The sequence below is a fragment of the Ambystoma mexicanum genome, chromosome 8 (assembly GCF_040938575.1).
Source record: "Ambystoma mexicanum isolate Mex_15411 chromosome 8, UKY_AmexF1_1, whole genome shotgun sequence".
Lineage (NCBI taxonomy): Eukaryota > Metazoa > Chordata > Amphibia > Caudata > Ambystomatidae > Ambystoma > Ambystoma mexicanum.
In genome coordinates, this window is record NC_090929.1 from 662,376,389 (window position 1) to 662,392,794 (window position 16,406).

The 16,406-nt window shown below is 45.7% G+C and overlaps 1 protein-coding gene and 1 long non-coding RNA gene across 3 annotated transcripts in view; both read right to left on the reverse strand.

Annotated features, from left to right (window-relative positions):
• The window catches only part of THAP3 (THAP domain containing 3), a 429,030-nt gene that overhangs the window by 306,615 nt on the left and 106,009 nt on the right, over positions 1-16,406 (reverse strand). The gene's annotated exons all lie outside the window — the stretch shown is intronic.
• Positions 7,835-15,999, reverse strand: LOC138472298 (uncharacterized). Its single transcript, XR_011268583.1, has 2 exons — positions 15,734-15,999; positions 7,835-8,482 (listed from the first exon to the last, which is right to left on the reverse strand). It is a non-coding gene; the product is annotated as an uncharacterized lncRNA (long non-coding RNA).

Below are 16,406 nucleotides of genomic sequence, written 5' to 3' on the forward strand. Positions count from 1 at the left end.
GCAGGCAAATGATTAGCAGCATTCAGGGCGCCAAGATGAAACACGAATTGTATTTGGCTTCATAGCCTGGATTGACTCCACCCTGCCACCCCTGAAGCTAAGCAGGATCGGCCTTGTTTGGCTTGCGGATGGGTTTTATGATTCACTGCCCCGGGGGCACTTGAATTTAGGGCGATGATCAACAGCTAAAATTAGCACAAGATGGCGGTTTTGCATGTGTAAATGTGACAAATTCTAAGGTAAGATTTTAGGATCGATCGATATATGCAAAAAAACAAAACAAAAAAACAAAACACATGCCCTATCCATTGGGACAATAAAATTCCCCTTTAAAATGTTTCCACAAAAGTGAATACTTTCCAACTTTCTAATCCAGAGAACCGATTTGATGCTGTGAATGGTGACCACTGATAATATGGGTCCCTACAACATTAACACAAAAATACTGCAGCATCATTATCTTGGTGGCAATAAATGTCATCTGGTCAATAGTAAGACAAGGGTAGTAACATTATCGCACAGTGCAGGTAAGGGGAGGGCTACAGTATGGGGAGGGGGTTGATTGTTGCGCTGAGGATTTCTCATGGTGCCATCCCTGCCCAAAAGGATTAGCTGTTGTGTAAACATGTAGTTTGCAGTGAAACAGGAGCATAAGCATTAGTGCATTACCAACAGGTCAGAGCACACTGGTGGTGGTTGTGGGAAGAGGTGCTCCCTCACTCTTTTATAGGATGGACTATGACAAAGTACAATTAGTATAAGAGATACTGTATAAAACAAATGCATGGTTTGCATTAATTCTTTGCAAAAATATTTTTATTGTATTTGGTTTAGATTAAAGCTTTACAAAAGCAGAATACAGAGTAGGCATAAAAAAACCCATCAAATCTGTATTACATATCGTAGAATTTCATACTGATGAGAGAAGAAATTCCAAACACAAGACAAAATACACAAAAATAATTAACCTTAATTAAACAGAAGGGTAAAAAAAAAAGGATTTCAAACAGATTCTAATAAAATTATATCAAGTTCAGACTTTTGATGAATGCCGAAATCACAAGACCTACCCTAACAGTCTGAATATTTAAACATCTTTTCAATAGAAGATCATCTTTCGACCTTGTATAATACACCCGGAGGGGACCCACAAATCATCCCACAGGGAATTAGGGCATCACAATTTAGGAGCAAATGTTGAATAGATTCAATAGGGCAATTACAAAATCTGCAGCCACTGTTAACTTCAGTAATGATGCTTATAAGCAGGATCTCCTTCGTAGGGAGCAGTTCCAACAGACTCGCAAAAGAAGGGCCCTATGGTGCAGATTTGGGAAATGTGAAAGCAGTGTGGAGTCTCCTCTGTCTTTTATGCTCATGTTCTCAAATCATTATTCACATCACGAGATGGCACTCTGCTATCTTCGATTAACATTTACCGGCTCACTTTCTGGAAGGCGGGCGTAAAAGAACATTTTAAAAGGAGAGAATGAGTCCTGTGTTACAGACCTCTCAGATTAGTTTTAAGTATTTGGGTGTCCTTTTCATCGATGTTAAGAGGCGTCATACATTGCTTCAAGCAAGCAAATGGGGAATGCCATTGGCGAGGTACTTAGATTTGCCATAATGTACAAAGACAATCCATTAGAGATGATGCTAAAGATTTACACTGTAAAGGCAGTAGCTAAGTATAGTGTGCGAATTTGAGGGTATACCTATCCAACTAAACTCACGAGAAAGATTTCTTAAAAAAGATTCCTGGTCTGCCCACCTCAGTAGCAAACGTTCTTGTCCATCAAGAGCTAGGTGTTGGCTTTCTGGAAGAGGAGTTGATGGTGGAGCCACTGTTACTCTGGTTAAGCGCGTGTAGTGAGAGGGCAAGTTTAACCCAAATATTCAATCATATATTATCTTCTGAACATGAAATTATGGCAATCCCAAAGCTAAAACACATTAAATGTGTTGCAAGTAGGATCAATGCCTGCTCGATTTGTACCCATCCAAGTTCGATAGAAAAACGTTCAGCTAAACCATACAATAAAATGTTTGAGGTTCTATTTGGAGAGCACAAAACAAGTGAATTATTATAAACTTAACCGCAGACATAATTTTGGCACCCAATGTTAGGAATTGAATACGTATTTATTTTAACAGGTAGAAAATTGTATTGCCACTTTAATCACTCACTATTAAATGGTAATACAAATCAAACTAACATTTTTGTTTTTAGTTCTTGCTTTAATATATGAACTTTGCAGGAATTGTATGTATTATGTTGTGCTTATATGGTCGATTTTGATTAAAGGTATTGAATAAAGCTATTGAACTGAACTGAGTCATTTGTGCTTTTTGCCTTAAGGCTGTCGGTGTAAAAGTATTCAGAGTATAATGTTTTAAGAACATTAGGTTTTCATGGCGATTTAGCGTAGATTTAAAACACAACTGCTGTGAATACGCCGAGTTCAGCAATACCACAATTGACAATCACAAGGTTTAGTTCCTGGAGAGAGATCCACAAGTCGCATCTTATCCCATTTAAGTCCCTTCAAGTAGACTGGAGGCAGATATGAATTCTCCAAACACCCGGAGAACAGGCTATAAGAACCTAAGTACAATCTACAAGCCACATCTCAGTGGGGGGAACCTCACTACGAAACACAGCACAAATGTTAAATATACAGTTCTGTTGGAAAAATGTAGAATAGGACTCTAAAAATGTATTAGAAATAAGAGGTAAAAACAATATTATAGGACTTGGTCCAGAGCTCACTGACTTACTCGTAGGGCGGGGTGCACACTTGGTGTCGCTGGGGGCCGAAAGTACAATACAAATCCCATACAGGGTGCTGAACTACGGGACGTAGGGGCGAAACAAAGTTTAAAAAAAACCAAACAGAGTTTGAGGTGCACCAATTTATTGCACGAATTTATAAATAAAACCTGTGTGATACATTGCCTTGTAAAGGCATGGACGATTCAATTTATTTTAAATTATGGGACTCCAGGTATCAGGGTGCAAACCAACAGAGGCTTCACATACCTGACAAAGGGGGAGGAGAAAGAAAGAAAAGGAAGGAAGAGGAAGGGGAGGGGGAGGGAGAAAGGGAGGAAGAGGAAAGGGAGGAAGAGGAAAGGGAGGAGGGGAGGATGGGAAAATGGGGGAGTGGGGCCAAGGGGCAGACAGGAGGAGTCTTCCAGTAGCCCACACTGGACCTCCAAAAGGCAAAGACCCCAAACCAGGATATGCTCAAACCACAGCACTTGGCAAAACTAGAGGGCTTTGAAAATGGCAAACAATGACAAAGCACAGGAAAACACCTCCAGCAGGTTGGCACCTCCAAATTGAAGGAACAAACAATTAAACAGAAGCAGATGCAGGGCAGACCCTGGAAAAAGGCGGCTGGTCAAAGACCAGCCAACCACTCACTAAAGGGGGCAGGGCATAGAGTCAGATAACCCATCATTTTAGGTGGTCACTGGAACTGCCACATTAGCCTCAGGGAGTCCACAGGGAGTAGGGCCGAACTAGAGGCTGCCATTACGGGCTCACAAAGGTTAGAAGGACCAGTTTGGGACTACCTCGTCACCCTGAACAAAGAAAGCCCTGAAACACAATAGGACAGAGCAGGATAATATTTTTGGGGGAAGCTACAAATGTGTGAGGGTCGTATTAGATGAAGCGTACCTACAAAGTGAATGGGACTGTCAAATAACAGTGTACATTAAAAAGATCAAACCAGTTCATGGTATTTTCCCTTTAAGTTGCTTTAGTCTTTGATGGTAGAAAGGATTGTGGTGGTGAGGTAAGAGGTGAACACCCAGATTATTTTTAGAAGGTTGATCCTGACTGCAGTGGCAGTGAAGAAGGGTTGTAGTGCAGGTTTCCTGCCAAAGAGGACCAAGGCTGCGAGCAGTTGGTAATTATGTGAGGATGTAGAGATTGCAGCATGTAAATCGGGAGATAACTAAAAGTCCACCTACCCCAAAACCAGATGTGCACAATTTTTATTAAATAAAGTTGTTTTTATGAACCTGGGTCTCCCAGGTTAACAATATTGATTCCCTACAGCCTCCCTCCCCTTTCGTGACAAGAACACATGATTGCACAGAAACTGTGCTAGTGAATCAATTTAAATATAAACAAATTATACATCTATGAAATTCCAATATCAATGGTGGCTCCCATGAAGAATGATAAATACGCTAGTTCACCTCAATGTTACATTTACAGGAAGAGACCTTGTAACGCACACAATTCACCATCTGTACCTTTGATTTACCCTGAGCACGCATCCACCATGCAATGAAAAGTGGATGCGATTCAGGATAAAGCTGTCATTTTATAGAAAAGCAAATAAATTCAGAACTTCCCTGCCTATCCAAGTCTCTCTACTTCTTTGGAATAAACAAACACCTTCTATCTCCCCCAATCTGAGCATCTGAAACAGCATTCCAGAAACTCAATTGTAAAAAAAAAAAAAGAAAAAAAAAGACAGGCTACTTAACACTCAGCATTCCTTGCAAAAATGAAAATGCATGTAAAACATGTATGTTTGATAGATTATCTTCAGTGGAGTTTCTATTTCATCAATGTGTAAGTGCACTTTTGTTATTTTCAGTGGACAACAAAGGTGGGAAATGGATAGCGGTTAATCGCCCTTTCTACTTTGCCTTGAATGGTGTGGAGCCAGGGACAGAACCCTGCTTCATGATGTAACCAGAAATAACCTGTAACCTTTTAGTTTTCAAGGCTTGTACACACGAGATATCCTTTTGATTCCCAACATACTATTTCTGTTCTTGATCATTACACAGAGAAGGAGACGTGAGATCTCCCATTATAGACACTCCCATTGTAGACACCATTGGGCCTATTCCATCAGACCTATAATTCCAGAAGCAAATATACTTTGGAAAGGAGTATTAATTTCACAGGATACATAGTCAATTTATATACCTCACCCTCTCAGTAGGGCTGGGATATAATCTATTCCACTTAAGCGTATCACACCCTTCAGAACGATTCCCCCTTAATATTATACTTACATAGGAATTACTTTTTGACTGTCTCACAGACAGGCCCTTTTAAGGAATAATTCAATCCTCCCACCTCTAGGAACAGGTGAGTATCAGTTATAAAGATGTGTCAGCTTCACTGCCCAGGTGGCTCCTTTTTTAGTGTTGGCTAATAGGTTGCGCTGAAAGCTCTACCTATAAAACCAAAGCTATTGTCATTAAAATAAGAGCTTTAACATGAGAGCTTAAAATAGGGGCTTTGAATGTAGGTTTGTAATGCTTTTCAATACAGGTTGAAATAGGAGGATGGATGCATGTAGTTTCGTTCTGTGTCCCCACCCATCGCCAAGTGAAATCATAGGATTTGCCTCCCATTCCCACCCATATTCCCTCCAACCACATCTCTTGTTGCACTCGTTGGCTGAATTTGTACGGTGTGGTGAATTTGTCAGCCATTTTTCCTTCGAAAATGGCACCGCCAGGTTTTAATGTTATTAGAAAGGTTATGTTGACTTGATTAATGCTTTCAAATTTATTTACTGCAGCTTTCAAGTTATATTACACATTTCACTGTATGCTTTATTAAAAATAAACAAGGCAGTGTAATTTTATGTTTTGGTTTAAAATGGCACTGAAAATGTACATCTAGTGACTTGTGGGGGATTGGTAGTGTTTTGATGCAAGGAGCACCTGATTGGCTGTGCAGCTAGTGATGCGAGTGGTTTTCCAGTCTGTTTCTTTGCCCAGAGCAGCCATGTTTTCGGGATGGACGTTCGGTAAGGATGTTATTTTTTATTTACTTGCGTTAATACCTATATCTTTTTATATACATTCCAGTCCGGACCATCCCACTTCATAGAGATAAGCGCCATATCACGCTAGTAGAGGAATGCGACGAGGGTCAAACGCACTCCTACATAGCGGCCCTGTGTTGGGTTACTGGTAGCATCCCCGCTCACAGGTCATCCAGTAAAGGAGGGTGCATGTTTAACATGCATACAGCCAGCATTGAATGCATGTGAACACAGCCACGATCTTTGACCAGAAATCATGTATCACTTCGGGGCGTGGGCAAACACTTGTAGGCAGCAGTGGCACAGCATGAAGCAGGTGGCTACTGTAGAGCTCGGATCTTGGGGGGGGGGGGGGGGTGATAATCAAAAGGTACAGCATAAGACACGCAATTAAGTTAACGGAAATGAAGCATCTGCCGAACGAAATCCAAAAGCCAGGAATCTGCTCCTGATCCGCTGTACTTCTCCGCAGTAACACCTTAATTACAGCTCATACTGTCACTGCTACCACTTTCAAACACTTTGCCTCCACTTCCGTGCCTTTGAAATTCCGAGACAGCCGCCTAGGTTGCAGTTTCTCTTCCCTTTTTACACGTCCATGCTCCGTCGGTTCTCTGCCAGGTACCCAGCCGAACCATCCCCCCGCTTCCAAGGCAGTAACATTTAGCAGGGACACCGATTCCAGAAGTGCACATCTACCAAGGCGCTTCCCCTTCCTTCGCTAGCCCAATCTTTGATCTCAGGAAGCATGCAGACTCTTTAAGCGTTGCCCATTCTTCGACTCGAGAGCCAGTCTCCCCCTGAGACTCTGGGCTTACATGTCCTAGCCAAATGTCAGCCAGTTGTGTGGATTATGGTCGAAATTCTAGCCTCCTGGAAAACTATATAAGTTTTCTCACAACACTTAATCTGGACGCAAGTTTTCCAGCAAGTAAATATGTGCGTGAAGAAAAAACGTAATCATTTCCCCCATACCCTACCAAAAAAATCTCGATTGAAAGTGGATTGCTACTGGATTTTCCCAAACATTTAAATCCTCTTTAAATCCTCTTTAACTCCAGAAACTCCCATTGTACTCAGTGGATTGCTTTTGGATTCCTTTTGGCTTCATGCACCCTGAAATATGTTAATTAGCAATCCTCAGTGGAATGCAATCCCAAAACAATCCAAGCAATCCAATCCCCAAACAATCCACTAAAAATCCCAAAACAATCCAATCCCCAAACAATCCACTAAAAATCCAAAAACAATCCAATCCCCAAACAATCCACTAAAAATCCCAAAACAATCTAATCCCCAAACAATCCACTAAAAATCCAAAAACAATCCAATCCCCAAACAATCCACTAAAAATCCAATCCCCAAACAATCCACTATAAATCCAAAAGCAATCCAATCCCCAAAAAATCCACCCCCCAAACTATAAAAATCCAAAAGCAATCCAATGCTCAATCCAGCAAAAATCCCAAAACAATGCAATCCCCAAACAATCCTATAAAAATCCAAAACCAGTGCCATCCCTAAATAAATCCAAAAGCAACAGATTACATCTGCCTTCCTTTTGGCTTAATGCACCCGAAATATGTTATTTATAAATCCTTCCTCGTAGAAATCGAAAAGCAATGCAATCCCCAAATAAACCTTTTGAAATTCAAAAGCAATTAATGTAGTCACCAAATAATACTTTACAAATAAAAAAAACAAAGCAATCCTCTAAATATCCTTTAACAATATAGGCATTGTTTCGGTTTATGAGCTGGACTTTTTTTTTTGGAGTTTAACAAAAATAATGTTTACTATAATCCTGAAAAGAAATGCTTAAAAACACATTTGGCTCACCTTGTTGAATTGGGCTTTAAAAGCGTCACTGTGACTTAATTACTACCCATTTCACAGTGTTGCATTTTGAATTGCTTTTATAACAATAGTGATGACTTATTAGGTCACAGTCATTTAGGTAAAATGGCCATGAAAGTCAAGACCATGTAATGGCATATTAACTATATTTAAAAAGAAGCAACACATTTTTTTTCTTCCCACTATATTTATTAAAAAGAAGCAGAGGTTCAATCGGACACTGTGTACATAGCACAAAAACACGACTGTAACAATCCCAAAAACGGGTGCTTTACAATTTAAAAATAAAGGGTGAGAGGGGTCCCAGAACCAGTCAGGTGGGATCCAGCCCAGGGAGCAAAGGTGAGGGGACACAGAACCAGTCCAGGGGGGGTCACACAAGTATACAGGCCCAGCCCAGGGAGCAAGCAAGTCGGTGGGGTCCAGCCCAGGGAGCAAGGGTGAGGGGAACCAGAACCAGTCCAGAAAGTCACACGAGTATCCAGGCCCAGTCCAGGGAGCAAGCGAGTCCGGTGGGGCCCAGCCACGGGAGAAAGTGAGTCCGGTGGGGTCCAGCCCAGGGAGCAAGGTTGAGAGGGGACACAGAACCAGTCCAGGGAGTCACACAATTATCCAGGCCCAGCCCAGAAAGCAAGTGAGTCAGGTGGGGTCCAGCCCAGGGAGCAAGGGAATGCCCAACTACACTGGTGTAGAAAAGACCAGGTCTGGCTCCTTCTTCATCCGGTAGTTCCCAATTTTATTTTGAAGGGCTTTTCTGTACTCGGATGCAGAGAGTATTGGAAAGCCCATTTCCCTGGCTTTAACATGGATAAATTCTGAAATGCAAAAAAAGATTTGTGTAAAAAGTTTGATAAGAGCAAGCAAAGTACAACTAGTCGCTGCTATAAACTTTATGAAACATAGCAACTAGGATGCAGGCTATGTGAGTAAAGCGGTTCATGATACGATCGTATATTTATATATCGTCTATACACAATGTGTTTCAAAGCGCTTCAAGGCAAGGGAGGGAACAAGGGAAAATACAATGACATTCTTACAGGCCATGAACAGTAAGGATGCGAAATTAACTAATGTACTCTGCCTGACGACAATTCAGATTGTGCTAAGACATAGATATGATATGGCATTTATAACGCGCCTATACACAAGTGTATCAAGGCATGACGAGGCAAGGGAGGGGAAACTGAGGGAAGACAGACTACTAGGCCAGGTGACATTGAGATTGCGCAGGGGCAGAGGGAAGGGGAAAAGTGCATGGAGGGGGGGGGGGGGGAGGGAAGTGTGGAGCAGAGGAGAAATGGATAAATAGAAAATAAATAAATAATAAAGGCAACAAACAGTGGTAGTGCAGCCAACAAGTGGCAAGTGCTGGGATAAGACAGCAGACAGGGTGTGTCTGATAAATGCATAAAGATAAAGGGCGGGGGGGGCTGTATGGGTACAGATACAGACCCCAGTGCAAGGGGTGGCCCAGAGGCAGTGCGAGTGGGTGGCAGGGTGAGCAGGTACCAGGACTGGTCTAGATACCTCATCAGGTGTGACAGGGGAGAGGAAGGAGAGAAGAGGGGGGGCCCAAGAGATCAATTGTGAAGCAATGTGTGCACCAGCAAAATCAATCTCTAGTGTTCCATGTGAGAAAACAGTCAGGAAATGGATATCTACACACATGACACATACGCGCCAAACTCACTTCCCACCTAAGTTACCTTGGAATTTAGGAGGGATTGCAATGTGTATCATTTACAACGGCAACTGCCATTTCAATTGTATTCATTGCAATCCAGCACTTTGCATTTGAATAGTAATGGTTTGGAAAGATCCTTTGGTATATTTGGTCCCTGCGTTTATGTTAATCTCTTCTATTGTGGCATAGTTGAGTTAAGGATGCTGTGTTTAAAATATTGCTTTACTCTAACACCTGATTAATATTATTATCAGATGTATATGTACATATTAACATTGGACTGATACAAGTCTGGGTTTGCCCTGAGCCCGAACCTGCGTTTGCAGATTATGCACAACTGTTTGAGAAAGTGCCCAACTCAATGAGCCATCTTATTAAATTGTCAATTGCCCCATCTAATTCATCAAGATGATGCATCCCTTGCATAAACTTTCTACCAAGAATGTTGTCCAGTGTTTTTTTCTGACTGTTGTGTTGTAGACTTATTTAAGAAACTCTGGGACAAACTTGGCATAGACAGTGAATATGTGCAGAAATTCTCTTTTTTTTTTTTAGGAACCATTGCGACGATGCGCATACTGCATTAAAACTAGGAATTGCATTTTGTCGTGTTTCCATGCTGATAGTTTTCTTTAAAAGATGATGCTAATATAATATTTAATTATATTGACTAGAGATGGTTTGGATGTTATGCTTGTAACACAACACAACATCTGCCACTGCTGTGTCCAACAGTGTGATTCCACTGCAGTAGAAGAGTTGCCTATAGCCAGCATAAATAATGGTATCTCTATTTTTTTGTAGAGTAATAAATACCGCCCAAAAACAAGCACTGGCAATGCCAATAGTTTGGGCTTTTGTGTAGGCTTGGAAAGGCAGTTGCCAGGCAGGCACTGCCTTAGTGGCATTAACTGGCTATCAATGGTAGCAACTGCAAAATGGAGCGAGCATCTGGGCATATAACAGTAGTGCCTGGCAAATGCCTAATACTTATACACAAGCCAAAACTGTTGGCTTTGCCAATGCTTGTTTTCAACAGAACCACATATAGTGCTTATAAATTGAGTGGGTGGGGGCAGACCTGGTTAAGACATTTTTATTACACCAGTGGCCCATTTATAGCTTCAATTAAGGGGATCCAAGGAGTGTGTGTTTGGGCAGAGGTGGGTGGAAATGTTCCTTGTGGCTTTAATTTTCACATCCTGAATGGTAAACTATAAGTCCCAGAATGCAAAATAATGTCAACCTGAAAAATCTCTTTAACCCCACTGTATTTTCAGCGATTTAAGACATGCAAGAAGTTGTGTAATAAACAAAGGTAGATGTGCAGCTTCTTTGTCACAAACTTCCATTTGTGTTCTAATTGTCCTATCATGCACATGAAAGGCACTGCCACTGAAAAAGATACGTGTTTGCAACCTAAGCACCTCAATGACCTGCAGAGCGTGTGCGTGTGTGCCTAGGGAAACTGGCAGTGGGCACTATATAACTTGGTGACAGTTAGGTTCTATGGGACCTTCCATCACCTTTTCTCTTCTGGTATACAAAATATACAAAATAAATGTGTTTCCTTGCAAAGAGGTGCACCAAGCTTTTAACCTAAGAGGATTGGTTTTCCTTGTTTGGAGGTCTTGCCTTACAGGTTTAAGGATGTGTGGGTTAGGGAGGGGGGTTCATTACAAAACGAGAAAGAGAGTCTTAGGGCCTACCAAACCTTCAATAAAAAGCTTTAAACTGCCTGAGAGAGTTGGGTGATTTCTGTGCCATTTGTGACGATCCCTAACCGGGCCAAACTTTTGTCACGCATTGCTGTTCCATCCCTTCCCATTCCCACTGTTGCTCGAGTATGCTTTACTCTTCTCTATGCACCTACTCCACCCCTCTACACCATACCCCTCTCTAACCCATCCAATGTCACCTCATCCCACTTAACCACACAATCTGCCTCTCTCACCTTCTGTTCCACACTACCATGCCCACCCCACCTCACCCATATCTACCAATACCAATCGAAGCTCAGGGGTCACATAGATAGGCTTTTGGTTATCAGCCCACACAAGAAGTCTGATTGGTTACTGCCGCATAGCGTTGCAGCATGCACAATCAAGATGGCTATTTCCGCAGCCCCCTCACCCCCAACCAAACACTATGCCCCACGGGCCCCTCACCCCCAACCAAACACTATGCCCCATGGCCCCCACCCCCAACCAAACACTATGCCCCCTGTCCCTCACCCCCCAAGCAAACACTATGCCCCCTGTCCCTCACCCCCAACCAAACACTATGCCCCATGGCCCCCTCACCCCCAACCAAACACTATGCCCCATGGCTCCCACCTCCAACCAAACACTATGCCCCCTATCCCTCACCCCCAACCAAACACTATGCCCCATGGCCCCCTCACCCAAACCAAACACTATGCCCCATGGCCCCCTCACCCCCCTAACTCCCAACCAAACACTATGCCCCATGGCTCCCACCTCCAACCAAACACTATGCCCCCTGTCCCTCACCCCCCAACCAAACACTATGCCCCCTGTCCCTCACCCCCAACCAAACACTATGCCCCCTGTCCCTCACCCCCAACCAAACACTATGCCCCCTGTCCCTCACCCCCCAACCAAACACTATGCCCCCTATCCCTCACCCCCAACCAAACACTATGCCCCATGGCCCCCTCACCCAAACAAAACACTATGCCCCATGGCCCCCTCACCCCCTCACCCCCAACCAAACACTATGCCCCCTGTCCCTCACCCCCCAACCAAACACTATGCCCCCTGTCCCTCACCCCCAACCAAACACTATGCCCCCTGTCCCTCACCCCCCAACCAAACACTATGCCCCCTATCCCTCACCCCCAACCAAACACTATGCCCCATGGCCCCCTCACCCAAACCAAACACTATGCCCCATGGCCCCCTCACCCCCAACCAAACACTATGCCCCATGGCTCCCACCTCCAACCAAACACTATGCCCCCTGTCCCTCACCCCCCAAGCAAACACTATGCCCCATGGCCCCCTCACCCCCAAACACTATGCCCCATGGCCCCCTCACCCCCAAACACTATGCCCCATGGCTCCCAACCCCAAACAAACACTATGCCCCATGGCCCCCTCACCCCCAACCAAACACTATGCCCCATGGCCCCCTCACCCCCAACCAAACACTATACCCCAAACACACTCTCAAGCATGCACCCATACAGACCCGAACCCCCGCCCCCAACGCAGCACACACATTCTCAAGCATGAACCATACAGACCCGAACCCCCCGCCCCCAACGCAGCACACACATTCTCAAGCATGCACCCTTACAGACCCGAACCCCCACCCCCCAAATCAGCACACACACATGCACCCATACAGACCCGCACCCCCCACCCCCCCAACTCAGCACACACACATGCACCCATACAGACCCGAACCCCCCACCCCCCAACTCAGCACACACACATGCACCCATAAAGACCCGAACCCCCCACCCCCAACTCAGCACACACACATGCACCCATACAGACCCGAACCCCCACCCCCCCAAATCAGCACACACACATGCACCCATACAGACCTGAACCCCCACCCCCCAAATCAGCACACACAGACCCGAACCCCCCAACCCCAACTCAGCACACACACATGCACCCATAAAGACCCGAACCCCCACCCCCCAACTCAGCACACACACATGCACCCATACAGACCCGCACCCCCCACCCCCCACCCCCCAACTCAGCACACACACATGCACCCATACAGACCTGAACCCCCCACCCCCCAACTCAGCACACACACATGCACCCATACAGACCCGCACCCCCCACCCCCCAACTCAGCACACACACATGCACCCATACAGACCTGAACCCCCACCCCCCAAATCAGCACACAGACCCGAACCCCCCAACCCCAACTCAGCACACACACATGCACCCATACAGACCCAAACCCCCCACCCCCCAACTCAGCACACACACATGCACCCATACAGACCCGCACCCCCCACCCCCCAACTCAGCACACACACATGCACCCATACAGACCTGAACCCCCACCCCCCAACTCAGCACACACACATGCACCCATACAGACCCGCACCCCCCAACTAAGCACACACACATGCACCCATACAGACCCGAACCCCCCACCCCCCAACTCAGCACACACACATGCACCCATAAAGACCCGAACCCCCCACCCCCAACTCAGCACACACACATGCACCCATACAGACCCGAACCCCCACCCCCCAAATCAGCACACACACATGCACCCATACAGACCTGAACCCCCACCCCCCAAATCAGCACACACAGACCCGAACCCCCCAACCCCAACTCAGCACACACACATGCACCCATAAAGACCCGAACCCCCACCCCCCAACTCAGCACACACACATGCACCCTTACAGACCCGAACCCCCACCCCCCAACTCAGCACACACACATGCACCCATACAGACCCCAGACCCCTCACCCCCCAACTCCGCACACACACATGCACCCATACAGACCCGCACCCCCCACCCCCCAACTCAGCACACACACATGCACCCATACAGACCCGAACCCCCCACCCCCCAACTCAGCACACACACATGCACCCATACAGACCCGCACCCCCAACTCAGCACACACACATGCACCCATACAGACCCAAACCCCCCAACTCAGCACACACACATGCACCCATACAGACCCGCACCCCCCACCCCCCAACTCAGCACACACACATGCACCCATACAGACCCGAACCCCCCACCCCCCAACTCAGCACACACATGCACCCATAAAGACCCGAACCCCCCCACCCCCAACTCAGCACACACACATGCACCCATACAGACCCGAACCCCCACCCCCCAAATCAGCACACACATATGCACCCATACAGACCCGAACCCCCACCCCCCAAATCAGCACACACATATGCACCCATACAGACCTGAACCCCCACCCCCCAAATCAGCACACAGACCCGAACCCCCCAACCCCAACTCAGCACACACACAAACATGCACCCATACAGACCCGAACCCCCACCCCCCCAACTCAGCACACAAAATACATTCAAATCAAAACATTCATACACATCCGACACCCCCCCGCATCTCAACATACGCACAAAATACATTAAAATTCCAACATTCATACACATCCGACACCCCCCCCACCCCCGCATCTCAACATACACATAAAATGCATTCAAATTCCAACATTCATACACATCCGACACCCACCCCCGCATCTCAACACACACAAAATACATTCAAATTCCAACATTCATACACATCCGACACCCCCTCCACCCCCGCATCTCAACATACACACAAAATACATTAAAACACAAACATTCATACACACCCCCTTCCCCCCCACCCCCGCATCTCAACATACACTCAAAATACATTAAAATTCCAACATTCATACACATCCGACCCCCCCCCACCTCCGCATCTCAACATGCACACAAAATACATTAAAATTCCAACATTCATACACATCCGACACACCCCCCACCTCCGCATCTCAACATGCACACAAAATACATTAAAATTCCAACATTCATACACATCCGACCCCCCCACCTCCGCATCTCAACATGCACACAAAATACATTAAAATTCCAACATTCATACACATCCGACACACCCCCCACCTCTGCATCTCAACATGCACACAAAATACATTAAAATTCCAACATTCATACACATCCGACACACCCCCCACCTCTGCATCTCAACATGCACACAAAATACATTAAAATTCCAACATTCATACACATCCGACCCCCCCCACCTCCGCATCTCAACATGCACACAAAATACATTAAAATTCCAACATTCATACACATCCGTCCGATCCCCCCCCCATCGCAACATACACACACAAACATAAAGTAAAACAGACCCGACACACAAACACAAACAGACCACTTACCGGAGACGTGCTGGAACTGGAAGGCAGGTAAGCGGCAGGTAAGCAGGAACGCTGGAATCGTACTACGGCTGGCGTGGTCCAAGGCTGAAATGCCTTCCGGCATCAAGCCTTATGGACCACGCCAGCCGTAGTGCTGGCCCTCCATTGGGTCAGCACACACACACACTACGTGGCTCGTAGGAGCTGCGTGGTGCATGTGTGCTGAGCCAATGACGGCCAGTGTTTTGTCCGGCCCGGAAGACAACAAAGACTTTCCTAATGGAGGGCGGCCGCGGGCCGCCCTCCATTAGGAAAGTCTTTGTGCCTCGCGGGTCGGACAAAAGAGCATGGCGGGCCGCAACTGGCCTGCGGGCCGTATTGTGCACCCATGATGTAAACTGACACGTGTGTCTGTGTTACCTAACGACACGAACATAAATAAACGCGTGCTCACTTACCTTTTGTGTGGTATTTATCCTGTTTTTCGAGCCCACCAGCACCGCCGCCGTATCTTCTTCCGCCGCCATTGCTACCCACGTTGCCAGGTCCAACAAAAAAAAAAGCTCAATGCCCCTCCAAAACAAGCCGAAAACAGGCCGACTCCCATTGCAATGAGCAGAAAGTAACAGCGCTCACTCAAAACGAAGTGGTTAGGTCTCCAAAGTAAGAAATGCAACAGAATAGCATAACTATACATACACAGTGCTAAAATAAAATATTTTACAATAAGCTGCTGCTCACACAAACAAATTTAACTCCACTCTCCTCAGAAACACTTTTTTTAAAAACACCCTCTGTAAGCAGCACAGTTAAATGATATTCTCTATTTATTTATTTAAATGATTTACTGTTCTTATATAGCGCCCAAAACTCTGAGGTGTCAAGGAGCTTTTACTTGATGATTACAGAGCAAAAGTACATACAATGCTTAAGGTTACATATATAAGTACATAACATAAAGATTGGAAAATACATGGTGCCAGCCACATGTTGCATGGCAACCGGGAAAGGGGGGGCATATAGACACACAGGCGACCAGGGAGAGGTGGGGAGCAAACGGACACACAGGTGACCAAGGGAGGGGCGGGGAACATACGGACACACAGGCGACCAAGGGGGGGGTGGGGAGCA